We start from the raw sequence: 27,729 nt of genomic DNA, 5'->3' as shown, positions 1-27,729 counted from the left end.
AAGTACCTAATAAGGGTCCTTCTACTTGAGCAACTCTCAAAAATGTGTGACCAAATGAATAAAATTGTTACAAAACACTTGTTACATAATTTTAGTAACAATTGTGAAGTTGTGATTGGTTAAATTTTCTAAGTTTTAAACTAATAATGTGTTTGACACTTTTTATGATTTTTGATCATTTTGTACAAAATTATCAAAATTATTAGCCTAATTGTTGTGATAAACTTATTAAATAGATTTGTTATGTATGATGTTTGTGCCTGTTTGTGGAGCGCCCTTTGAGGGATTTTAGAGACAGGTCTGTCAAGTGGCTTTCTGTGGGGAGGTTGGAAACTGGAACTGGCTTGAAGAGTCTCGTGGTGCACCGCTGGACCTACTGAGCTCGGGTGAGATTGTTCCTTGTTTTTGATTATTATAATTCGATTTTAAAATTTAAATTAATTTAATAGTCTTTTATTTTTTTAAATTTTATTTGCTGATGTATAAAATTCCCACTAACCGCTTATAATGGGTTAGTTCAGTCCCCTGAAGTCCAGTCAAAATCCTTTTTTTTACCATTATGCTGAGTCAAGATGAGGAAAAATAACAAAGAGTGTACAAGCAAAGATTGCTTAAAACCTTCAGGACTGATAAATTGAATTAGATGTGATTGTTGTGTAAATATTTCTCTTAGCGACTCTAAGAAAACCCAATGGTTTCAGTGTCCTTTATGCGTTGATGTAAACTCTGTTAGTAAAGCAACAATAGGTAATGATTTAGTGCTAGACAATTATGTTAATACAACCATCTCTAATGTCCGAGTACTCAAGAGAGTACTAAAAGACTCGCGTGTTCCCTTGGCGGAAAGTCTGTCGGACAAAATAAATGTCATCGTCTACAATGTAGAAGATGTTACAAAATGGCTGACTTTTTTAACGTCGTTCTTGTTTTTTTGGAGCAACCGAAAAGAAGTGGACGCAAACAGACCACACGCATGAGCTCTTTGATTATTAAAAAATTTCGAGCAAATGACGTGTCACTTTCAAAACCCCATCCCCAAGTTTCAAGCCCGCCTCTGAGTGACCTCGATCAGAGAATAAAGCTAATAAGCAGTAAGCTCGATGAAGGAAATGTAAAGGGAGGAATCAGGCTTGCTGCTTCGGAGGACGAAATTGCTCCTTAAAACTGTCGAACCAACAACTCAGAATTGCGATAGGACTTCGATTAGGCTCAAAAATATGCGAACGGCATAAATGCGTGTGCGGAAAAGGCGTTACCGAGGATGGTTGGCATGGTCTTTCTTGCCTCAAAAGTGCTGGGAGATTCCCTATGCATTCAAACCTGAATGCACTTATAAAGCAGAGTTTATCTTCTACTCACATTCCGTCGGTTTTAGAACCACGACACCTCTACAGGACCGATCAAAAGCGACCAGACGGTTTGACGCTCGTTCCATGGGCTGTTGGTAAGCAGCTCTTGTGGGATGTAACGGTAGTAGACATCTTAGCTCCTTGTAGAATTAATGCCGGGTCTGTTTGTAACCCTGGTACGGCTGCCGCTGAAGCGGAAGAGCGAAAAATTGACAAGTATAAAGATCTTGTAATTGATGGATATCTTTTTCAACCACTAGCTTTTGAAACTCAGGGCGCGGCCGGCCCCAGCACAGAAATTTTTTTGAGCAAGCTTTGTAAGAACCTAAGCATATGCACTGAGGAACCCAGAGCAGGCAGCTTTTTAAAACAGAGAATCTCCCTGGCAATACAGATTGCGAACGCCGCTTGCGCACTCGGAACAATAAATGACAAATTGACTTTCGACAAAAAATTTTTTTTGTAACACTTGTGTATTATATTTTCTCGTGTCCAGTTGCGTGTTCTTTTTGAAGAAACGTAACCCGTATCGATTTTAATTAAAAAGGACTTAAACACTTGCATCTTCTTTTATCATTATCACTTCCATATCTGCAAAATTCCAAGGATTTTGACTGGAATACGTGATGAAGGGACTCCTGACTGTAACCTCGGTTACTATGATACTTTTGACCTTCTGATTACCTGTATTTTTTTTCTTTCGTACAAATAGCCTAAAATTTTAAAACCTGAAGATGCACCAAAGTGTGCGAAAATTTTTGTTTGAATTTACAATTTTAACGCATTTTTAAATCATTTAAATGTAAAATTTAGAAACCCTACAGCGTTGAGACAATTCTTAATCACAGTCTTTCCTACAAGAAGACTTAATTTCAGTTTTTTCCGTTTTTTTACTTGGAAAGTTTAACAATTTTATGATCTCATTATATTTTACCTTGTTAGAATTGAAACGGTCTACATTGTAGCGTCTAGCTTCTTCTACCACAGCCTGGAACAACTTAGCAGCCCGGAAAAAGAACAATTTCTGCCCAAAATACCAGCTCTTCTTGGAATTTCCTTAATTGCGATCACCACAATTCCACAGAAGAACATCGCAAGCCTACTCTGCAGGGCACCTCTGGCAGAAAAACGTCAGGTGGTGGTGTTCAACCGCACAAACAATTACAGAGCTTGCACTGCAGAGGAATTGGCAGAAAACCTGAAGACACTGACAAATATCAGAGCAATTGTATACTGTCAGAGATACGGTACACCAGATATCAGGAACCAGCTGATCAGCACGGGAGTTCTTGTAATTCCTATTACGAGGTGTCTCATTTCGAAGAGGAAGAGAGGAACGGAGCTGGTGAACGAATATCAGGCACTGCACCAGGACGTCCAGCTGGAGCTAAAATCTTTGCGGATTGTCTTCGAACCCCAATACAAACTGGCAGCGGTTTTGTCGAAGCTTCGATCAAACACGAAAAAGAAATCGCAAACGAGAAGGAGGGCCGAGAAAAGAAGACTGGTGAACAGAGGCGAGGAAACAGTTGGACCGACTGCCGAGGAGGCTTCAACGGAGAGGGTGAAATAGAGTTGTGTTTTTTTGTTGCTTTGTGTCACTGAGGTTCATTCTTCGTGGCTTGCAAAACAATGAGTGACTGTACTCCCACCTCCAATCTTGATTGGGACTTTAAAAAAGAATTTCATTTGAAAATTAGTCAATGATTATGCGTCCATATATGTTAAATTTATCAACTGCCACCAATATTTTGAATTTCTGAGAGTTTGTCAAGAAAACGACCTTATACCTGATTTTTTGAGGTTCAGGGTACCGGAAAGTGGGGTATTTTTGAATTAAGTGGTACAAAGTTTTCAGACAAAACTTCTAAGAACGGAGATTAACAAGGCCAGGACAGATGAGAAAAACGTCGAAGGCAAACTGGAAAAAAAGATTCAGAGGCGCAGTACAGAGGGGTGTATATGATAAGTTTTGTCCTTCGGTAATGAAATTATTAAGTCTCAGGAGACAAAGACAAATAACAACAGTTAAAAAGAATCGTCAAAAGAAGCTATTAAGACTATCAGAAAGGCAAGATCGACCTCTAGGGAAGCAAAGTGAGGGTTCGGTCAAAGCCCTTGATGATATTGAATTATCAGATTGGGTACAACAAGTGTTGGTATTAGGGCCAAAACATCCTGTCAGGGATAAGTTTAATGAGACACACTCTCTCGCTGATATTGACATCTGTCTTTCGTCGATCTCAACAATCATCAAGTCCTTGGGGAGGCCCTTTGGTGAGATCGAAGCAGTGGCAAAAACCTATGCTAAAAGGGTGAAACAAACACCATCTGACACGGTTGTTGAGAAGGCCCGAAAGTATCTGAAGGTTAATGGATTACTTGCAGTACCGTATGACAAGGGGCTGGTTTTTGTAAAAGAGGAAGGATACCTAGGAGAACAAGTTATCTGACTTATTAGATTCAAATCAGTTCAGCGAAAGCAAAGGAACAAGTGATGCCATTATTGTGAAGTTAGAAAAAGATATCAATAGGAAGTTTTTGGCAACGAGGAAAAAGACGAAATAGGTAAAAATCTCTACACTAGGATGAAGTTTACTGGGGGGGGGGGGGGGCGCCCGCCAGGCTTTATGGGCCGGCGAAGATGCATGAAGAGAACAACTCAATGAGACCGGTCCTCTCCTTGCGTGGTAGCTCTGATTGTAACCTGAACAAGATTCTTGCAAAATTCTTGAGAAAATTTCTCGTTGCCTTCAATATTTTGAATTTCTGAGAGTTTGTCAAGAAAACGACCTTATACCTGATTTTTTGAGGTTCAGGGTACCGGAAAGTGGGGTATTTTTGAACTAAGCGGTACACAGTTTTCAGACAAAACTTCTAAGAACGGAGATTAACAAGGCCAGGACAGATGAGAAAAACGTCAAAGGCAAACTGGAAAAAAAAGGTTCAGAGGCGCAGTACAGAGGGGTGTATATGATAAGTTTTGTCCTTCGGTAATGAAATAATTAAGTCTCAGGAGACAAAGACAAATAACAACAGTTAAAAAGAATCGTCAAAAGTCAAAAGAAGCTATTAAAACTATCAGAAAGGCAAGATTGACCTCTAGGGAAGCAAAGTGAGGGTTCGGTCAAAGCCCTTGATGATATTGAATTATCAGATTGGGTACAACAAGTGTTGGTATTAGGGCCGAAATATACTGTCAGGGATAAGTTTAATGAGACACACTCTCTCGCTGATTTTGACATCTGTCTTTCGTCGATCTCAACAATCATCAAGTCCTTGGGGAGGCCCTTTGGTGAGATCGAAGCAGTGGCAAAAACCTATGCTAAAAGGGTGAAACAAACACCATCTGACACGGTTGTTGAGAAGGCCCGAAAGTATCTGAAGGTTAATTGATTACTTGCAGTACCGTATGACAAGGGGTTGGTTTTTGTAAAAGAGGAAGGATACCTAGGAGAACAAGTTATCTGACTTATTAGATTCAAATCAGTTCAGCGAAAGCAAAGGAACAAGTGATGCCATTATTGTGAAGTTAGAAAAAGATATCAATAGGAAGTTTTTGGCAATGAGGAAAAAGACGAAGTAGGTAAAAATCTCTACACTAGGATGAAGTTTACTGGGGGGGGGGCGCCCGCCAGGCTTTATGGGCCGGCGAAGATGCATGAAGAGAACAACTCAATGAGACCGGTCCTCTCCTTGCGTGGTAGCTCTGATTGTAACCTGAACAAGATTCTTGCAAAATTCTTGAGAAAATTCCTCGTTGCCTTCTATATTTTGAATTTCTGAGAGTTTGTCAAGAAAACGACCTTATACCTGATTTTTTGAGGTTCAGGGTACCGGAAAGTGGGGTATTTTTGAACTAAGCGGTACACAGTTTTCAGACAAAACTTCTAAGAACGGAGATTAACAAGGCCAGGACAGATGAGAAAAACGTCAAAGGCAAACTGGAAAAAAAAGGTTCAGAGGCGCAGTACAGAGGGGTGTATATGATAAGTTTTGTCCTTCGGTAATGAAATAATTAAGTCTCAGGAGACAAAGACAAATAACAACAGTTAAAAAGAATCGTCAAAAGAAGCTATTAAAACTATCAGAAAGGCAAGATCGACCTCTAGGGAAGCAAAGTGAGGGTTCGGTCAAAGCCCTTGATGATATTGAATTATCAGATTTGGTACAACAAGTGTTGGTATTAGGGCCGAAACATACTGTCAGGGATAAGTTTAATGAGACACACTCTCTCGCTGATATTGACATCTGTCTTTCGTCGATCTCAACAATCATCAAGTCCTTGGGGAGGCCCTTTGGTGAGATCGAAGCAGTGGCAAAAACCTATGCTAAAAGGGTGAAACAAACACCATCTGACACGGTTGTTGAGAAGGCCCGAAAGTATCTGAAGGTTAATGGATTACTTGCAGTACCGTATGACAAGGGGTTGGTTTTTGTAAAAGAGGAAGGATACCTAGGAGAACAAGTTATCTGACTTATTAGATTCAAATCAGTTCAGCGAAAGCAAAGGAACAAGTGATGCCATTATTGTGAAGTTAGAAAAAGATATCAATAGGAAGTTTTTGGCAACGAGGAAAAAGACGAAATAGGTAAAAATCTCTACACTAGGATGAAGTTTACTGGGGAGGGGGGGGGGCGCCCGCCAGGCTTTATGGGCCGGCGAAGATGCATGAAGAGAACAACTCAATGAGACCGGTCCTCTCCTTGCGTGGTAGCTCTTATTGTAACCTGAACAAAATTCTTGCAAAATTCTTGAGAAATTTGAGGGCGCAAACATCGAAACCAACTCAGTAAAAGCGAGAGAAAACTTAGAGAGCCTTAGGCTTCAGCTTAATGAAAATGTGATATCTGTAGATGAGAAGAGTTTGTATAAAAATGTTCCACTCAAAGAAGCGATAAATATAGCTGTGAGAAAACTGTATGAGCAAGATGAACCACCATCAAATGCTAGGAAAACCATGAAGAGACTGTTACACTTGGCAGTTAGTCAAGTCCATTTCAAGTACAATGAAACATGGTACATTCAGAAAGATGGTTTGGCAATGTGGGCATCTCTTTCCGTTATCTCAGCAAATCTTTGGCTGATGCAGTACGAATTTGCACTTTCAAGGGATATTCCCGAAATGTTTATGCCCAAAAAGATCTTAATGGAATATGTCCGAGTGCAAAAAGAAGGTCACGTAAAGGTTAAAAAGTGTGAAATGTGACTTCTTTTTGATGATCAGTATCAGATGATGAGGATCAAAATATAAATGAAACCGTCTGTTACTGTAGAAAAAGCATCGCGATAAGGGAGAAAAACAAGTAAGTGCAGCAAGCTGAGTTTTTTCTCCGTTACGTTGACGATATTGTGAGAACAGTCAACGGTGATCCTGAAAAAGTGCTACGAGCAGCAAACTTACTAAATCCAAATTTAAAGTTCACAATAGAGACACCAAAAACAAATGGGAAACTGGCATTTTTGGATTTACAATTTAGTATTGACAAGAAGAGGAAAAATAACTGTGGTTGGTATCAGAAACCAACAGGTACAGGTACCATACTAAATTTTAGAAGTTGCACCCCCTTCAGTACAAAAGAAGTGTGATTGAAGGAGCTGTTCACCGGGTTCCGCAGTACGTCAACATGGGAACATCATGATAAAGTGATGGAAATCAACCGTAAACAGTGGTTGAATAACCAACCAATATCCGGAAAGTTGGCAGTCGCGAGTTGCATTGCAAGCCCTTGAAAAGATCATCCGGGAGGGCAAAAAAAATTTGGCTGAGAAAAAAAGCCCTGTGATTTTAGCAGCGACTCACTATCCATCTTCACGGTTCAATATCGGGGGAATCACAGTCAGACATTAACAAAAAAAGTGCGCAATATCACCAATGCCAAATAATATTCACGACGAGTAAATTGAAAACGTGCATGCCCTCTTTAAAATCTTCCTTTGCCAGTGATTTGTAATCAAAAGCGGTGTACAGACTTGAATGTTGTGGGTGCAAATCCATTTATGTTGGCCAGGTGGTCCGACATCTCACCACAAGGATTGAGGAACACCGAAAGGAGGATACCCCAGTTAGACAGCATATACGGCAGTAAGGTAGTGATAGTGGTACGTTGGAGTTTAATTGGACTCACATTAGAGGCGGTGCACATTAGGAAGGAGAGACCGGCCACCAACACAATCGACGAGTTTAGAATTAGTGAGCTGACACAAAGGCTATAGTTCCAGAATTAAAAAATTTTGTCTAAAACAAAAAATTTTGAAATTACTTACATGTTAGCATTCAATTAGCAACAAAACAAAAACCTCAAAACAAAAGAGGGGAGAAAACTCTCAGAAAATTGTGACTAATTGATTAAGATTGTTACATAATAGTTTTTTCATGATTTTAGTAACGTTTGTGAATTTGTGATTGGTTAAATTTTTCAAGTTTTGAAATACTGATGTGTATGACACTTGTTACGATATTTGATCATTTTGTTCAGATAGTTTAGATTTTAAAGCCAGGAAACGCACAAAAATGTGCAAAAAATTTGCTTAAATATACAATTCTAACGCATTCTCAAGTCATTATACTTGTAAGTTTTTCGTTTACTTGTTTTAATTTTCACAGTTTACAATGGAAAGTTTTGATAGTAACATTAGTTTGGCTTTTGCGATTTGAATGCAAACATAGCTCACGGAGAAAGACCACATGTCGGTGGTTATAATAACGCACTAGTATCGGCACCATTCTTAATTTTATTGTCTTCGCACCATTGCTGTACAAAAAAAGTAACATTATTGAAGGGACGGGGCATCGGGTTTTCAGAGGTACTTCTACATGGAAATGTTTTGACAAAGTTTTGGCAAAAAACCGAAAAAAAATGCGTTGAGAGTCAATGTTCGCAAAAATGGTCGGACAGGGAAGATCATTGAGGCAAATGAAAATTGAGAGGTTACAGCAATCAAACAGTGAAATGATATTTGATTGAAAAACTCACCCTCCTTTTGACAGTGCAATATCGAGGCAATCTAGCGAAACTACAAGATGCAAAGATGCGGCAAACTTAATGGTCAAAAACATTTTTTACAGCAAAAAAAAGATACATGCTAAGCATCTCTCAAAGTATCCTTTGCATGTGAACTGAGATACAGATTGGCGTATAGACTCATTTGTAGTGGTGTAACTCCACCCTTGTCGGCCAGACAGTGCGAAGCTTAGCCATGAGGATTGATGAACATTGTACAGTGAACTCCCCAAAAGGACAGCATTTGCTTTTATGTAATGAGGAAGCAGGCGGTACAGAAGATCTGATTTTAGAGATTCTAGACCAAACAGGCAACACTCACACCAGAGGCTTTCTCTTATAAGCAACTCACACCAGAGGCTTCGCATACTTGGAGGAAAATGACAAAAAAAACATGCGCGATGGGTTCAAGAGCCCGGAACAAACCTTAAAATTATAATCAATATAAAACAAAAAGAAAAACACACAAAAAAAATTTGACTTGTGAGAATCGAAAATAAACCTAAAATTAAATGTTATAACAGTTTGAGAGCAAAAAATTTAAAAACAGTAGAATGGTATAGGAAGTTCCTACAAAAGATTACCTAATTAATTATGTAGTTTCGGTAGCATTATTTGATTTATCAGAAGTTTGTAGAGCGTTTTCAGGCATGTTTGTCATGTTTTTCAAATTTCTGATTATTCACAAATTTTGTAACAAGCTTTAATCCTGAAGATGCACAAAAAAACCGAACACTTTTTCGCGTTAAGCGTAAACTGTCTTTTCCTAAAGTCATTTAATTTTATGAAAAAAACTGATTACAGTTGTTTTTCGTTTGCCTCAAAAATGTTTCAAAATCAATGCTTCAAAAATGTTGAAATAAATAAAAATTCTGATGAAGTATTTCAGAATTTTAAGTGCAATGATATAATTAGTATATGATTTTGGCGCGAAAACACAACTTGCAAAAGTTTGACTTGATTCAATTTTTGATCAATGATCTTTTTGTAATTTTTTAGTTCTTATGAACTTGATGATGCAAAATTATTCAGAAAAATTTAAAATAATAACATGTTTGAATTGTAACTTCAATTACAATTTGTGCACTTTTTTTGGGCTTCTTCAGATTTTCTAATTTCTAAACTAATACGTACAAAATGATCAAGGATCCTTAAAAGCGTCAGAAACGTTTTTATTTAAAAAGCTTAAGAAATTATGAACCAATCAAAACATCGCAAGGGTTACTTCAGCTATATAACAACCATCTTGGAACCCGTTTTGAAATCAAGCTAAAACATTTGGAGAGTTTTCAATGTTTTCGTTTTACAAATTCGATTTGTTGCTAATTTCATGCTATAATGTTAACAATTCAAATTTTTTTGTATAAGCTTAAGTGTTAGCTCCCTACTTCTGAATTCTTTGCGCGTATTAGTTGTCGGCCCCTTTTTGCTTATTTTAAGCGCCTAAATTTTCAGCAACTAAATCTGCTGGCTGTTTGGCCAATTAACTTCCAATTATTCTCCGGCTTACCACTATCACTACCACACTGCCTAACAAACTGTCCAAATGGAGTATCCTGTTTTCGGTGCTCATCAAAACGTTGTTTTGAGATTTCGGACTGTTCAGCCAAAAAAGAAGAATTTGCCCCAACATTCTATTCTGTACATCACTTTTTATTGCAGTATACAAATTATCAATTTCAGCATTGGTGATATTGCCCACTTTTTTCGCTAATGTATGATTCTGGTTCCCTCGATAATGGATCATTGAGATGGTTGGTGAATCACCACTATAATCAAAGATTTTCCCCTTCGTGGTCATCTTCTTTTTTCCAGATGATCTTTTCAAGGGCTTTCTTTATTTTGGTTATCCAACCACTGTTTACGGTTAAATTCCACCGCTTTATCAGATGTTTTCCAAGTGGACGTACTGCGGAAAGCTCAGTGCACATTTTTTTTGTACTGAAGTCGGCAGCAACTTCTAAATCTAGGTATAACTGTACCTCATGGTTTCCGATGCCATCTACAGTTAACTTCTTGTTTTTGTCAATACTACTTTAAAAACCAAAAAAACCCGTTTCATAGATGTGTTTGGTATTTCTCTTGTAATTTGTACATTTTGATCTTCATAACAACCGAACTACTTGTTCCTTGTAAATTTTTTCGCTGAAGTAGCTTGAATCAAATAAAACTGATAGCTAGTTCGCTTAGGTATCAATAAGGTAACTCGTAGGTAGCACCAGTTCGTTATGTATTTTAAAATGTGAATTCTAACGTTTTAGGAACTACGTTCATCTCGCTACGGATAAGCTCTTTCTTTCACATGAGCCGGAGCCGCTCACATTTATTTAAACATTTTCACATGTTGCGCCTTTGGTGATCTACTTGTCAAGAATCTCCCTCGTCTCTCTTCTCTAGTTTGCTCGCTATGATTCTTCCTTATATCTTGCAATGGTCTGGCATTCACAGGACCCATGGTGTTGTGTAAGGTTAGTCTCTCAAGATCAGCAATGAGTTATGCTGTCGTGGAGCTGAAGTTGATCATTGGTCCTATCAACCAGTCCACTCCCACGATCGAGTACAGTCCATTTACTGACAGTCTCGCGGCATACAACATTATCATTGCGTCAGCTGCAAATCTTACTGTTTGAAGGCTCAGTTTCATCAAATCTTGCTTGTAAATGTGCCAAGGGGACGGAATTGGTCTACACCACATCAGGGAACTTCTATCTGGACGTCGCTCTTCACTGCTCCTAGTCGTTGTTGTCATTTTTTTTTTAAAAAAACTCTCACTATACTATCGCCCAGTATCAAATGCGACGTTCCAAGGGGTGGGTGCTGCATATTCATTATTCATTGCTGGATCTAGGTTGATTGGTTGAAAAATACTCGCATGTCCGTCTCCGGGACTCCCGTGAAGCTGTTTTTGATCTGGTTGTTCTTCTGTATATAAAAAACATGCGACACTTTTCTCATTGGCATCTCCCTTATCTTTCTGTTGGAGGTTTTTATCGACTTCGTCACTGTAGCAGCTCCTGTCTTCTTCACTACTTCTTCGCAGAGTTCTACTCTGCCGGTATCATTGATCGTTCCATAGGGTGCAGACACACCGACACCTGGTACACGAGTCGGCCAGCGGCTTCCACCAGCTGCTACATGGTTATTTCCACGACTGGATCACCCAGGGCGTCGCTTGATCCGGGATTGTCACTATGCCGGTTCCTGTTGAGACCTCCACTTCCGTTGTTTGACTTAATTCTCTAGGCGTCAGAAGCTCAATCGGGGGTTACTCAATCTCACTCCCTGCAGGTAATGGTCGTTGCGTCTTCGCTATTCCCAATCGATCCGATCGCTCCCTATATTCCTTCCTCATGCGTTCTATCTCTTCTACATGTTTCTTGCTGCAATCCTCAAACAGACTGTTCCACAATCTCCATCTTCCTCAGTACTGGTCAAGGTTTTCCTGACTCGGTCCAGCGCGTCTTTCGTTTTGTTCAGATGTTGCATCGTTTCAATCTTCTGCATTTCTTCTTTCATTCTAGGTATCTTGACAGGCACCGCAGCTTTCAACTGTGAGCTAGGCGAGGCAGCCTCGCTACTCATTTCCTGACGGAAAGCTTGATGTCTACTCCTCGGACGGGCCTAGGCCAGGCAGGGAGAAACATCTTTCCAGGCTGGTACGTCCTTGTGATACCCACCCCGTGTTCGTGCGCCAAGTCGCTTCCCGAGAGAGCTCCAGTTCTCCATTGCATAACACGCAGACTTGGGCGATCCACCACTCCTTGCTCGCCCCAAGAGGCCATCAGCAAGACTTCCGTGGGGCAGTCCTCACGGTTGTCATGCCCTAGGATGTTCGTCAGAGCAGCCGTCAACATGGCTACCTGTGAGTCATCCTGGGCATAGTCTCTTTCCAGTAGCCTAAGATAGAGCTCGTCTATGACTGGCCCTACGTATACCTCGGCCAAATTGATCAGTTTGTCGAAATTGTCCATTCTGATTATTCAATTAGATAAGTTTTTTTCGCAATAAGTTCAGTTTCGAAAAGTCAATTGATCAATCAGGGTCAAGAAACAAGGGCACGACTATCACATCTGTCAACATTGCTCCAATTTTATAAAAAAAAACAGAATTAAAAGCAGCCAGACAAGAAAATTATGATTTTAAGATACATTTAAGAAAACTCAATTCAGTCTAAAATCTTAGTAATTGATCTATGAGCGGACAGTCCACACTTTGGAACTATTCCTAAAAATTGTTCGAGCATTCGGGGCCACTAACCCTCCTAAACCCAAGATTTTTGTAACATAACAACATAACACTTAACACATCCTTCACCCGACTTTTACTTAACCTATACTCAAATAATATTTCTTATGTGGACATACTTCTTTGTTGGTATCCGAAAGGGTTACATGTGTAAGCGCGTACAGCTCTCGAGGATGCAGTCGTCCTCGGTTTTGATTATACATCGGTAGCGAGGTTTCTTTCATTCCCCTCTCCACCAAGAAGTCTCATTGTCTCGTTAGAGACAACACCAAGTCTTCAGGGTCCACGTGATGCTTTTCCGCAGCCATCGTTCCGAAGAAGCATCAGTACTTCCCTGGTATCTGCGAAGCCGCCGGTGGCAAAGCTGCTACACCTCCTATTCCTGGTCTTTGCTTCCATAAAAACTCTTTGTTTTTGTATTCTCTCCTCAAATTTGCCGCTAATGACGTTCTAAAACTCATGTGCGCTGTGATAGCTATCGCACACATCCTATCTGTAAGTATAAAAATGCTGTATGTTAGTATTAGGCTACTTGAGTATTCATTTGACAAGTTAAAATATGATTCTACTACTCTCCCTATGTCCAGCTTTTCAGGGCCTTCATCTGTGTCTGCTTCTGGATCTCCTGTTTCTCTTGCAATTTTTAATAATTTTTCAGTGTGGCTAAATCTTAGCCCCACTTTCCGGGCAAAAATATCCATCGACACCCGTCGATCGCATACTGGTTGTTAAGTTAAAGTTGGACACAAGAGTGAACAATTGCCCTTCCTGGGCTGCCCAGGAAGGATCAGTTTTGTCATTGTTGATGTTTTTCCCGCTCTCGCGGTCTAAATCCTGAATCGTGACACTGGTTTCTTTTGTGTCATTGTCTTTTCGTTCAACCACTCCAAGACGTGCAGGTTCGTTAATTCTTGTTAGTACGACTGCTACTGCTCGTCGTCAAATATACTTCAGGTTCAGACCCTTCGTCGATCCATTCTTTGTCTTGATCATCGACAATGTCTATTTCTTATGAAGCGTGTATCTCCTCTAGACACACTAGGTCTTCTGCTATCTTTTTCATGTCTATCCTGTCCACTACGAAGGCTTATCCGTAAGAACTAAAATTCTCTGCGGGTCTTGTCCATTCACTTTGTCTTGTCTTGTTCTATGTTCATGGGAACTTCTATCTGTTCGGGGTTTTTCCAGTCCTCTTTTGCATAGGACAAAGTTTCCTCATCCCCCTCAATTATTTCATTAGGACCCTTCTCGCATGACTTTTTCATTCCAGACCATTCAAAGCATTCCAAGGTCCTCTGGTATAGCTTATCGATGCCTTGGTAGCCCATCTGATCATGTGAACTGAATAAAAGTTCTGTTTGATAGAGTTGCGGCAACACTATCGCGTTGTATTCGCACATGACCTTGTCCTCTTCTCTCCTTTTGCAAGCAACAATCCCATCCTTGTTCAGATATAACCTTCCCTCTTTCTGCATGTAGTACTGTCTCAAGATTCGGCAACTATCTTCCTACAAATCTCTTTTGTCTGGTGCCCCATTTTTGATCCACCTTTTCAAGCTAGTTGTCATGCAAGTAGTATATGAGTGAGCTGATCAGGGGGGGGGGGGGGGTGGTGGGAGACCCCCATGTAATAAGATAGGGAATAGAACATCCGGTCTCCCAGCTATGTATTAAGATTAGGTATAGAGTCTACAATGTATTAAGGTAGGGAATAGTTTTCCCATGTATTAAGATGGTAGGTTTCAGATGGTAAGTTTCAGAAAGGTTTTTGGCGCCCGATCTTACCATTTTTTAAGATTCTCTACACCAATGCGATAGGTTTTAGATTTTTTCATTGTATTCAGATATGATTTTTATTTTGTTCTAAACCATTAGAGTTTAAATTGAAAGTATCTGAAACTATGCTGAAACCTAACTGAAGCTTCAAAGAAGAAATAAAGTTTTTCAGAAAAAAAAATTAAATTACTGTAAATTGTTATATTACAGTTGAAAAGTTGAATAACATATAAATCATTGTATGGTATGAAGTTTTACTACAGTTTATAGAATAAACTTACAAATTCAAGGGCTTAGTATGTATTCCATCATTAAGTACCTCCCTTTTCGGGTAAAAGTAACTGAGTCCTTTTTTAGTTTGTTCATATGTTCCAACTAAATGGTTGGAGGTTTTGAATCCGCGATTGGTCGACTTCAAATTTACAGCATCGTCAAAAACTCGTCTGTACTTAGACATTGGTCCATCCCCAGTGTCTTCTAGCGTTCTTTTGTTGAGCCCTTTGCTGCTAAATTTGAATTTGTTGCTCTTACTATCATAGCAGCAATACGTCTTGCTGCACAGGCACAACATTTCAGTACACCGAAATTCTTCTTTGAATAATCCAGGTTCTCGTTTGTCATGCTTTTTGTGAACAGCGCAGCATGTACGTGGAAAAAAATTCTTATCTGCATCAGCTATAAAGTCATCTCTACAATCATTTCGACGAATAAGTGTCCACTGAGCTTTCTTCTCTGGTAATATACAATCGTCCAGGTTATCTTCTGCTAAAGCTAGATACAAAGAGTCCGTATCCATCTTCAACTCCTCGAATTTATTCTCATCGCAATACTGGTGGAAGAAGTTGTAGTATAACTCCAACGTTCTAAGTTTGGCGTATTGAAGAATGAAAAAACCTACAATAATTTGTTCTCTATGTTGAATTGTTGACTTCAATAGTTCTACTTCATATAAGTCCTTTTTCACAATATTCAATCGCTTGAAAAACTTCTCATTTATTGCTTTGTGTGTCTTCTCATCGCCAAGATATTTGGTTATCGTGTGTCTGGATCTGTCCATAGTTTGATAACCGTACGAACTGTTACCGAGAAGCTTCATCGTCTCAGCAACAACTCCAGAATGTGGATTCTCGTCTCCTTCTCGTCGAGCATCAACAACAGATTGAACAAATTTGTTGAAAAATTTCCTAGGTGTGTACTCAACAAATCGATAAATTTTTGTACATTGAAGTCCAAGACTTAGATAGAAGTTAAGAAGAGGTGTGATGATTGTACCATTTTCTAATTTAAAACTGGAAATCAACATTCGTTGTGGGTTTTTCAGCAAATCGTTTTCTTCGGCATAGTTTTTCTTGTATTCTACAATATCGTTTCGGGAGACGTCAATTCTTTTGAATATTGGAGGAAAATTTGAAAATGTAGGCTTCAACTCGTCAGGAACTATTAAATTGCATTGTACATAACCAAAAAGAGATCTGTTCTTTATTTTTTCAAGTAAAGAATCAGTAGACAGAGGTCTTTTGTAAGGAAAATTTGTCTTGATATGATTCTTGATTGACGAATCTGTTTTGGAATGCTTCCACCACTCACACTCCCACATTTCCTGAATTTTGTAACCTCTTTCTTTTATGTACTCTCGTCTCAACTCATCCATTTCTCGCTTCTTATTTCCCCTTTCAATATCTTGTTCTGACAACGATGGACGGGTTTCTTGACATGAGCAGAAATGATAGTAGCAACCCATAGCTTCAAATACTGTTTTACAGTGATCACAGTAACCATCAACATGAAAACAGTCAATTTTTTTCTGCTTTCCGGTTGTGTAAAAAATCTGAATTTTACACTCTGGTCTCAATTCTTGATAAAAGGACATAACCATGTTCTCGAAATTTCTTGTTCTGTTATTTCTAGCTTTAAAACGATCAGTTTCAGAGTCATACTCCCATCTTGTGTAAAGTCCGGTTGGCATCTCTTGACACATTGAGAATGGATATAATTGGCTAGCGTCAATTCCAACAATTGTCTTACAAATATTTGACGAGTTGCGAATATAAGTTTGATCGACAACAGCTTTTTGCGTAAAAACTATTGATGGACCACCAGTCATGTCTTCTCTAATTTTCTCACATAAATCTTTATCTCCTTCAAAGAACGGGTAAAATTTGTGATTTGTCGACTTGTGTAAGCAGATATTTGCAAGATTTGGAAGCGTGCATCCCAGTTTCAGCATGTCAATTCCCTCATCATGGTAAAACTCTATCATTTTTTGCATAGCTTCAAGAGTAGGAACAACATCTTTGTTGTTGTACCATCGTAAGAAGTCTTTGAAAGTAATCATGCTTTCTTGTTCCCAGATGTTTTTCAAATACGAGTAATTTTCAAAACCTGTTGGTGGAATTGATTGAATACGCAACTTTTTCAGCGCACTTTGTTGATCAAGTCCTCCATTAACCAGTTTTTGGTAATCGTTGAAATCTTTCTCGAGAGGGTTGTGGTTTCTCAGTTTGCTGAAAAAGGTTTCATATGGAGGCAACTCCGTACAGTCAAGCTTGTCTGGACTGTCAAACCATTCTTTGGTCTCACTTGCTTTTTAGGCTTTCAGAAACGAATCCAATGTTGTTGCACCTCCAAGAAACTTCATTATGTCCAAAGACTGAACATCTCCAAATTTGAATGATATGAAGTCATTTGCTTTTTTAATGACTGTTGGTTCGATTTCTTTATCACATATAAGGTATGGAATCAAATAAGATTTGATAAGGTTCAGATCGTATCTGCCGCTATTGAAACCGAAGGTATTAACATAGCGCTCTAAATGCTGCTTCAAGTCGATCAACTGATTTTTTTGAATTCTCAAGAATTGTGTTGACATGTCATCTTCGTCGCCATCCTCAACACATTCATCTTCATAATCGAAGACTTCTAGTCTTTTAGTTAAAGTTCTAGCATTAAGCTTATCAAAGATCTTTTTGACTCGATCATTGACAGTGTTTTCGATTTCTTGAATCTTGATTCTCGTTTGTAGTTTACTTTTTTCAGCCAGAAGTTACAAGCTGGAAACAAAAGCAATTATTAGAAGTTCTGGATCTTTTTCACACAAGAAAATTGGAGCATCTTGCAGATTTGAAGATATTGATACGGAAATAGGGACATGTTTTCCAATCCAAGTAGTTGTTTCAGTTGCTTTCAATTCTTCTGTGGGAACACAAATCGATTCGAAATCAAAAACTGCAACATTGCTAAACAATTTCTGATCTTCAATGTAGGGAATGTTGAAGCCATCCAATTTCTCGAATATTGTTTCCCGTAGTGTGTACGCATTTTTGGGATAAATATGTCGCACTCGATCTTTACAAATTAGAATATGTCGGTTGAAATTGTTTGATCTGTTGAAGAAACAGTCACAGCTAGGACATCGAAAACACTTGAAGCAGGAATCAAAATCATTCGTGTGAATAATATGGTTGTTGAACCTTAGCATTTTCACCGTTTTTTCAAATTTTCCAATAATTTGCCTGGCTAATTCTCCAACATATTCTCCTTCTTGAATATCAAAATCGTAAATGAATATGTTTCGTTCAACTATTCCCTCTACAAGAGGTAAATCATCGATTGACACTCCACGAAAATTTCTCGGATCGTATCCAGATTTTGATATAAACTCTGTAAATAGTTGAGATGTATGAGCATCGAGGTTACTATGACCATGCAAATACATTGTTAACGCACGGAAAAGACAAAGATGATCTTTGTATGGTTGTTTATTTTTGTCCGATAAAAGACAGTTTACTGAATGGTTTTTCAGTAAAGGTTCAGGCAACAAAGAGTCTGTACATCCCATTGGAATGTTTTTCAGAAGTGCAGCAAAAATAGTAACATTTGTGATCAACTTGAACCTCCACTTTCTGTTATGACGTTCTTGGGTGCATTGCTCCACGATATCAAACTTTTCAACTTTTCCTTGGTTTGTAATCAAATCCGCTTTAGTACACAGTAAATGCGATTTTTCGAACAAATTATTCTCCGATATTATACCGATTATTGAAAATACCGATATTCTCCTGTTTCGACATTACGGAGAACAAATCCAAGAGCAATATTGATTTTTGCAGCGGAATCTAGCTTGTTGAAGACTTCTTCAAGCTTCTCGTTGATAATCTTGGTATCTAACTTTGACATTTGAAAGTTAAGTACCTTATGCCTCCCATTCTCCATCTCAGTGTCCACCAAGAAATGCTGAGAAGCACTCAACTCCTCTTTGAGTTTCACTCCATCTTCCCCTTCCCCCTCCACAATCTTGTTCAAGTCTGCCACCGTATCACTTGGTTTCCGTTGTTTCGCCCCATGTTCTTTTCTCCGATGTTGTTGGAGAAAGTAGTAACTCGGAAACTCCTGCTCACAAGACGAGCAAACTGTTGATTGCTTGGAAGTTGATGGAGCAAGCTTTTTGGCCACGTGATAATTCATTTCCTGTTGATTGTAAGTGAAATACCTACAACCAGGACAAGAAATAAATCCTTTAGCACATCTTTTTTGATGTCAAGCCGCATGTTGACGAACATACATGTTTCCACAATCCCCACACTGCACTTTCTCGTTTGTTTCTATTCAGCGACGGCATCTAAAAATGGGAGAATTTTTAGGTATTAATGTAAAGCTGTTAGTACTTGGTACATATCAAATTGGGAGATTTAAAATGTTCCAAAAAAATTTAGTAAAAATAATTTTTACTTACTTTGAATTTTTAAAAATATTTGAAATTTATTTCAAGTAGTTAATCAAAGTATAGAGCAGTTGCTTTTAACGTAAAAGAAATCAGAATGAAATAAGTTTTTTTTTGCTTTTTATTAGAGAAAATCAATCAATCAGAATTGAGTATTTTTTTAGTAACACTGTTTGTTGGAAATCAACCAATCAGAATTCAGCATTTTCTAAAAGTGAATTTTTTTTAAAAAACCTTAGTCATTATTTGAAAAATGTCTATCAAAAAACATTTGAGCTTCCTCGAGTTACTTTATAAGAAAAAAGAAAAATTCCAATTGATTTTCTTATTGATGAAATAGATGTTGACTCTTACTTTTTTCATAATTTTTTGGACGTCTTTATTGTACAAAATAGAGTTATCCGACTAAGTAAAGGTCTCTTCAGAGAAACTTACTCAATCAAAGAGTTTACTTTTGATTCACATATTGCGTATCAAAGTTTTAAACTTACGGTTGAATTACACCTCACAAGGAAAGAAATTTTGTTTATTCTCGAGAATTTGAAATTGATCAAAAATTGTACGATAATATATCAAAAACTCTTTTTATCCCCTATCCAAAACCCAAATTTGTAAAAACACCTCAGGAATAAAAACACAAAGTTCTTTATTCCTTCATTTCTTTATAGATTTTCAAAGTTCAAAATCCTGCTTGATTCGGTTTGGAATCAGATTTCCAGAAGTCTGCTTTGAAAAATTCGTCAACTTTGAGTTATCTTCCCAAATTTACATCAAAATCAGAGAACTTGACTATCATCTCAAAAATTAGCAATTTCTCATTGATTACATACAAAAAATTCAATTAACTTGATGAAAAAAGTTGCAGAGATGTTACTTTAATTAATTTTCTTTCTTTTGTTATTTATATCAGCAATATTTCTTTTTTCTACATCAAACAACTTTTGGTCATTTATTTTTGCAGTTCCTTTTGTGTATATTTTTACTTATTTGGAAGATTTAAGTCCTTAAAAGCGTCTTCTGATTGGATACGACAACTAGAACAAAAATGAATGTTTTTGTGATTGGAAACGACAAAATCCAAAATGGAGCTTTGTTTCCGATTGGATACGACTTTTATCCAAGAATCCCATAAAAGGAAGCTGAAATCTGATTGGACACGACTACAATCCAAATAAGGAAAATCAATTCTGATTGGTTAAACCCACACAGTCGAGTTGAAGGTACCCCTAACTCCTAACTAAAAATCATTTTATTTTCAACTTAACTACCGTCAACTACCTCCTCTCTCAGCTCTAAATACCTTAATTTCAACTTATCTTCCGTCAAATACCCCTCTCTCAACTCTTTCTTATTTTTACTCTTGTACTCAATTTATTGCTCAAAATGATCGTCTCAGTGCAAAACAGCAACCTCATGTACTCTGTAGAATTTTCGCCTGATATAGTACAAATTCAAGTGCGAGAAACAGTCTCTGGAGTTTTTCTGGCACGAATGGACATCCCAATCCAAGTCTGACACATGGTGGAAATGATGCGAAGGGATTTCAACGAACATCATATGATGCAAGTTCCCATCACAGAGAACCATCTTGGAACAATGCAAATGATGGGGGAAGTTTCTGATCATGTGGGAATGAACTATCCCGAGATTCCGGACTCAAGATTTGTGGCTCAACCAGTCGACGACTTCCTCTTTCCTTGGGAGGAGGAAGGATCAGTCGAAAACCCCATCACAATAGATGAAGATGAGGGATTCTCAGAAACAATGACGCCTCCAGTTCCACAACAACCACCAGCAATGGAACCTCGTCCAGCTCTGCGTTCTATAGAGAACCGCCAGAACTCTTCTGCTGCTCGACAGCTCTTTGATTAAATGTTTTTGTAAATAAAGGTTGTTTGGTTTTGACTTCGTTTTCTGTAATTAATTTCTTCAATTTCCCTCTAATTATGAGAATAGATGAGAGGTTCAAGGTAAACCATTGAAAAACAATTAGAACTTAGTTAAGTGGTCCAAACTCGCACACATTTTAAAAAATTTTATTAACTTTTGCACAAAAATTCGGAAAAACGCTAGAAAAACTGTACACAAGTAAAAAGATAGCTAATCGATATTGCAGCTTGTACACACTTTTAGCCTTTTGTAGAAAAAATTGAAACATTTTTCGCATTTTGTCGAAAGAAAGTAAAACACTTTTTGCATTTTGTCGAAAAGATTGAAACACTTTTCGCATTTTATCGAAAAAAGTAAAACATTTTTCGCATTTTGTCGAAAAAAGTAAATCACTTTTCGCATTTTATCGAAAAAAGTAAAACACTTTTCGCATTTTGTCGAAAAAAGTGAAACAATTTTCGCATTTGTAGTGAAAATTTGAAACAATTTTCGCATCTTGTTAAAAAAAGTTGCATCTTGTATCATCTCAAAAAAGTTGAAACACTTTTCGCATTATGTCAAAAAAATTGAAACATTTGCAAATTTTGAAAATCAAATCAAATATTACATCTTTCTTACATATTTGAAAACTTTTTGTGCAAAAGTTTTTGACAACGGTGATTTTTTTTGTTAATTAATGGTAATTTTGTAAACATATGAGAGAAAATAGATGGAATATCAGAAGTTTTTTATTGAAAAATTGACATGATCACTATTTACAAATCCATAACCATCAATAAAACAGTCAATTATTTTTAACAAATCATGTTCATATTTTGAGTTTTGTACTTTACGAACTCTTTCTAGAAAAGTTGAACCAATAGTTTGTGTGGAAGCTAGTTTCTGGTTAGAACATAAATAGTGACGTTTGAATTTTTTGCGTAACAGTCTTTTCTTTGCAACACTTGGCATTTTTCCTGCTCCTTTCCATTTCAAATTGTGATGAACAGCGCGGTCAAGTTGATTGAAAACTTCGCCAGTTGATTAAATAACATTCGAATAAAATCTGTATTTGTACAGAGTGTAAAGACAATCGATAATTTGGTATGTGAAATGAAAATTACCCAATCGTTGTAAAATTTGATCGAAAGATGAACCAATCAGAAGTATGTGGAACTTAAAATTTTCCAAAGAACAGTAAGAATTGTGGGTAGAGACACAAAAATTATTGGTTACTATATAATTTTCGTAAAAATCACTGGAAACGGAAATAAATAGCGATTTTTGACAATACTCTGAATAAAAGCTGGGAAGAGCTTGACACATAGCTGCAGCCATCTGGAACAATAATTTTTGCTGAAAATTGTGGATTTATATAGGAACACTAACACCTACACAATTCCATATTTGGAAATTTCCCTCAAAAATTCCAATTATAGTTCTATTTCCTTTTATGGTTCAGTGAATGACTCATATTGTTTACTTTCAATTTCGTTCAATCTCAAATTCATTTCTCTCATTTCTCTTCATCTGATCAGTCTGCTCTTCAAAAATGTACTCAAGAAAAGACACAAGTCCCAATTACATTGAATTCTCAAAAAATCAAACAAGAATTGGGAGATTTGCTTGGTCCTAAAAATCCTACAAAGGGAAAATATATTTTGAACCCTGCTTTCAATTATTCAAGAAAAATGAGTTGGGACAACTCGAAAAAAGACAGCAAGTCTATCTTGGTGAAAAAGAAGGAGAAGCAATCACAGCAATTAGAAATACTGTTATTCACGATGCTGAAAACCTTGGACTCGTTCCTATATTGGAACTCACTTCTGACAAAGAGTCAACTATGGATCAGGAGCTTGCTAACTGCAACAAAGTGTATGACATAGCAACATACAATAGAAGACAAGTTTGTGTCACGATCAAGAGGTACAATATTAACAAACCTCCCGACATTCAGATTCGACTGTTCACCGCAAAAGAGAATGAAGCAATGAAACAAGTTGCCTATGTCAACTATACTTTGAACGAATTCAAAGAACTGTCCCAAATTGTGGGAGACTTTATGTTTGCTGAGAACTGTAATGTACAAAAATTTGTGTTATTTATGTTTTTTGTCTTGTAATTAAACTATTTATTCTCAAAATCATTTTTCATTTAGTATTGGCGTTGAACAGTATGAGTTGGAATATTGGTTTTTCAAGAAAATTACTCTTAAAACTTCACAATAAATTGGGATTTTTTCATATTGTTCTTAGAGAAAAGTCCCAAAAAATTTCACTAACAGTTATAGAATCACAAAACTTACCAAACTTGCAGAATTTGGACGTAGACTCCCAAATATCTCATTTTGAGTGGATTCTGCATAATGGTAGAAGAAAAATTCACATAGGATACAGATCAGATACCAAAAAAATAGAACTTGTCAATATCGTAGAAATGGAAATCAATGGAAAAATAGTCAATCTTTACAACTACAAAGAGAAGAATATGATAAATTAATTGATATGCTTCCTTCAATACTAGGTTATGTAGAGACCTTCAAAAAATCTTGTATCATTATTGACGAATGCACTGTAGAAAATGAACGTACAGAAATTGAATGAAATTCTAAGAGTTTTTGAGATTATTAGGCAAGATTTCTCGTCAAATACAAAAAGAAAAAATTTATTTCTTTGTTTCAATATTGTTTTGGACCCGGACATAAATTTAAAAGAAATGGACCAAAAATTTCCTTTTGGAGGACTAATTGGATACGGAAATTCCTATATGGATTACTTTTTTGCAAACTCCAAAATTTTTAGACTACATGCAATTCTACATGACTCTGCTGGATCTGTGAAATGTACTACAAAAAAAGGTCCTGGGTATTTTTATGTTGCACCTAGTCTCCCCAGTTCGTACTTTCTTGGTCACGTGACTGGATTATTTTTCTGTTTATACGTTAAAATATTTGCTTCATCAGTATATGCATTGTTTGATTGTTAATCATTTTTAACAAAAAACTCCAAAGAAATCAGTTAACAGAATGAGTCTAGTTGTTTTGGTTATTGAATGTATCGAAAGCAATATAGTGAAAGAATTACGAGTTTATAAGGATGGACAAACAGAAGGATATTCCTTTCTTCCTCCCAAAAAATTCAAACCAACATCCCAATCTTTTTGGTGTACACAGCATCTTCATGGCATCAATTGGAGCAGTGGTTACGAAAAATATACTGAACTTGAAAAAATATTGAAAAATCTAGAAGCCACAGACACGGAATTTTTTGCAAAAGGCTATGAAAAATGTAAGATTCTATCAGAATTTTTGGAAACAAAGATTATTAATTTGGATGACTACGCTTGCCCTAAAGTTCAGTTTTTGATATTCAAAAATGAAGAATATAATTGGAGGTGAAGCAACTACCCATTTCGTCATGCAAAAACTCTTCACTGTGCAGAAAGAAAAGCATTTGCATACGGAACATGGACTCGATGTTTTTTTAACAAATTGTAAATTATATTATTCTTAATGTACTACCATTTTCAAACTTTAATTAAATTTCATTGTCAACTTTTTTTTTAGAGTTAAGATGGTCGATCAATGTGACAAGCCTGTAAATTTAGGAAATTTTGTTTTTGATGAAGAAAATCATGAACGAAAATCATGGAAATTGTTTGGACGTACATGTAATAGATCTCTTTTAGTTTTTTTGTGCCAATTTTTTGTTATAGTTTTGATGCTAGTATGTGCAATCGTTCGAATTATGTTATCCACAATATGTGAAGAAACAACAGTTTGGGTAGCTATTTTATCAAGTACAGTCGGTTATATTCTACCTTCTCCAAAGCTAGGAATAAAATAATATCTACCAAAGAACGAATTTTTATTTCCCTAGTTGGACCAAGTGGATCTGGAAAATCACATCTTATTTTTGATTGGTTGAAAATTGGTACTTTTCAACCAGCATTCGACAAAATTTTTTGTTTTTATCAACATTATCAACCTCTTTATAGTCAAATGCAAAGAAAAAACCTTAAATTTATCCAAGGAGTAGATTTTGACTTGATTGAAAATCTCCCCAATAATGGAACTAAGTCTTTGCTTATATTTGATGATTCTTGTGAAGAAATTTCAAACTCCAAACAATTTGTAAAAATTGCTACTGCGGGGAGACACAGGGGTCTGAATACAATATACATCAAACACAATTTATTTCATCAAAGCAAATTAGGACGAGATGTAGAGTTACAAAATATACACATAGTCTTGTTCAAGTCGCCGAGGGATGTTTTACAAATCAATACATTAAGTCAACAACTAGGTCTAGGATCTCAATTGAAAGAGTGGTATCAAGATGCAACATCCGTTCCTTATGGTCATTTACTTATTAATTTAACCCCAAAAACAGTTGATTCACTTAGGTATTGCACTAATAGTGGCTCAGTTCCAACAAAATTTTACTTACCAGCTGGAATAGAGACAAAGTTTTTGGACGATGAGTACACAATACGTCTCTATTCTCCCAATATTTCAAAAGTTTTCCCTAAGGCTTCGAAAACAATTCATTCTCAATTGCCCAAAAGATTTCATTCAGTTTCTGAGCGAGTGTTTAGTAAACCTATTAAGAGGAGAGCTTCGAGATCTTCGGAAAGAAAACGTAGTAAAATATCGAAAATTTTTTTTAGAACTAACACAAAAAAGAACTCCTCTACACAAAAGAAGAATTATTTTAAGTTCAACTAAATGGTTACAATTGATATCTATCATCACCCCTTTTGTCATTAAACGATTGACATAGTATGGATCAGTTTATTTTAATTCCGTACTCAGTTTATCACAAAGTACACTTCCAAGAAAACAAAAACTGGAACAAAAGCAAGAAAAAGAGGAGATTGTACCAAAAAATTTTGATCCTGTTTACAGTGCTGTAAATGCGAGGTTGAAAACGAGCAACAATAAGCTTATTATTGATTTAATTTTGAATTCTCCTAGAATTAAAATCAGCCAGTCAGACAATATTATATTGGATAATCGAGATACAAAAGAATCTATTGTAGACTTTGTGTGTGCACTAAAGCGAAAAAATACCGATTTTCCAGATATTTACTTTACTATTTTGAAAGCAACACATATTCCTCCTAAACTTGTTATTAACAAGAATGCCAAAGCAAAAGATAGAGGAACTTGGATCCCTTTCAAAATCTGAAAAGGTAAGACTAAACAGATTATATTCTAGGGGCAGAGCTGCGTACGTTTCTATTCAAAACTTGAGTAAAGCGAGTGGTTTATCAAAAAAGAAAGTAGAAAAGTTTTTACAAACCAAGACATCGTATACAAAATTTGGTCCACCAATCAGGTCTTTCCGAAAACTTCAAGCGTTTTCTCAATGAAATCTGGTGAATGGACTTGGCTTTTGTAGACAAGTTAGCTAGTCAAAACAATGGAGTCAAGTATTTATTAGTTGCTGTAGATATTTTTTCGAGATTTGTCAGAGTTCAAACAATGAAAACAAAGTATGCCAAAGACACTTTACAAGCTTTTAGAAAAATGATTTCTCGAAAAAACACTCCTGAAAAACTTTGGGTTGATAAAGGAACAGAATATGGGGGAATTTTTAAAAAGTTTTGCAAGGAGAAAGACATTGAAGTTTACTCAACAATGAGTGAAACCAAAGCTGCATTTGCAGAGAAAGCAATTCAATCTTTAAAACATATAATATATCGTTACATTGAAGATCATGGTGAAAAATTTATCCCCAAATTGCAGCAATTTGTTTCTACATTGAACTGCCGCAAAAATCGATCAATTGGAAAATCTCCCAGAGATGTGAAAAACAGTGATATTTTATCAATATTGTATAAAAAATTATTCAAGAAATATACTAAACCAAAATTCAAAATTGGTGATAGAGTTAGAATTTCGAAAAATGATATTCCGTTCCGAAAAGGATACAAGCCACAGTTTTTAGATGAAATTTTTGAAATTTCGGCAATATCTACAAAAAACCTCCAACATACATCATCAAAGATCTCGAAAAAGAAGAAATTCTGGGAAAATTTTATGAAAAAGAGCTGAGAAAATGTTCAGATTAGTGGTAAGTCATTTTTTTAAATTGAGTTTCTATCGATCAGTTGTCATGGATTCTTTTACTATTGAGCTAGTTTCTAATGCTTCTTTTAATTGTTATCCGAATAACAGTCTTAGTTCCTTTACAAATTTTCTACCGGAACAAATACATCTAAAAGGAGAATGGGAGGTTGCTATTTCAGAAATATCGTACCCTTCTTTGTACCAAAACGTTACAGAGGGAAAGTTTACTTTCCTAGATGGACGAGAAAGTCCTGAGGAAAAAAGAAAAATTCAACCGATGCATGTTGAACCTGGATTGTATCCAAGTATTGTTGATATAGTTGTAGCCATGAATGACAAAGTTCGAAAACGTATAGGAGCACAAAAATATGAATATAACGGAATTTATGTATCAGTAGATAAGATTACACAAAAAGTTGCCATTCATTTACCTGAGGATCAATCAGTGTTTATAATTCAAAGTGCTGATTTGAGTCACATTTTTGGTTGTGATTTAGAACAAAATCAGACAGGTGTTATAATGAAAGGAAAAGGACCACATTATCCTCAGTATTCTTACGACATTATAAGAATACATTCCTTAATGATTTATAGTGATATTATAGAATATAATATAGTAGGCGATACAAAAACTCCATTACTGCGTTGTATTCCTTTCATTTCCAAAGTAAAAAATGGAGACATAATATCTA

The 27,729-nt window shown here is 36.6% G+C and overlaps 2 protein-coding genes across 3 annotated transcripts in view; both read left to right on the top strand.

The window, feature by feature from the left end:
• The first annotated feature begins 206 nt into the window (after window positions 1–206).
• The window catches only part of LOC134855165 (ras-related protein Rab-14-like), a 108,397-nt gene continuing 80,874 nt past the window's right edge, over window positions 207–27,729 (top strand). The window contains exon 1 of one of the 2 annotated variants that reach the window (XM_063871582.1): window positions 207–238. The gene's annotated coding sequence lies outside the window, so the exon portion shown is untranslated. The remainder of the gene's footprint in view (window positions 239–27,729) is intronic. The other variant, XM_063871583.1, reaches the window with a different exon arrangement.
• The window catches only part of LOC134855163 (transmembrane and ubiquitin-like domain-containing protein 1), a 66,261-nt gene continuing 38,745 nt past the window's right edge, over window positions 214–27,729 (top strand). Inside the window, exon 1 of the mRNA XM_063871579.1 lies at window positions 214–240. The gene's annotated coding sequence lies outside the window, so the exon portion shown is untranslated. The remainder of the gene's footprint in view (window positions 241–27,729) is intronic.

The sequence above is a fragment of the Symsagittifera roscoffensis genome, chromosome 10, assembly GCF_963678635.1.
Source record: "Symsagittifera roscoffensis chromosome 10, txSymRosc1.1, whole genome shotgun sequence".
In the NCBI taxonomy this organism is placed as follows: domain Eukaryota; kingdom Metazoa; phylum Xenacoelomorpha; order Acoela; family Convolutidae; genus Symsagittifera; species Symsagittifera roscoffensis.
This window is presented reverse-complemented; position numbering and strand designations above follow the sequence as displayed.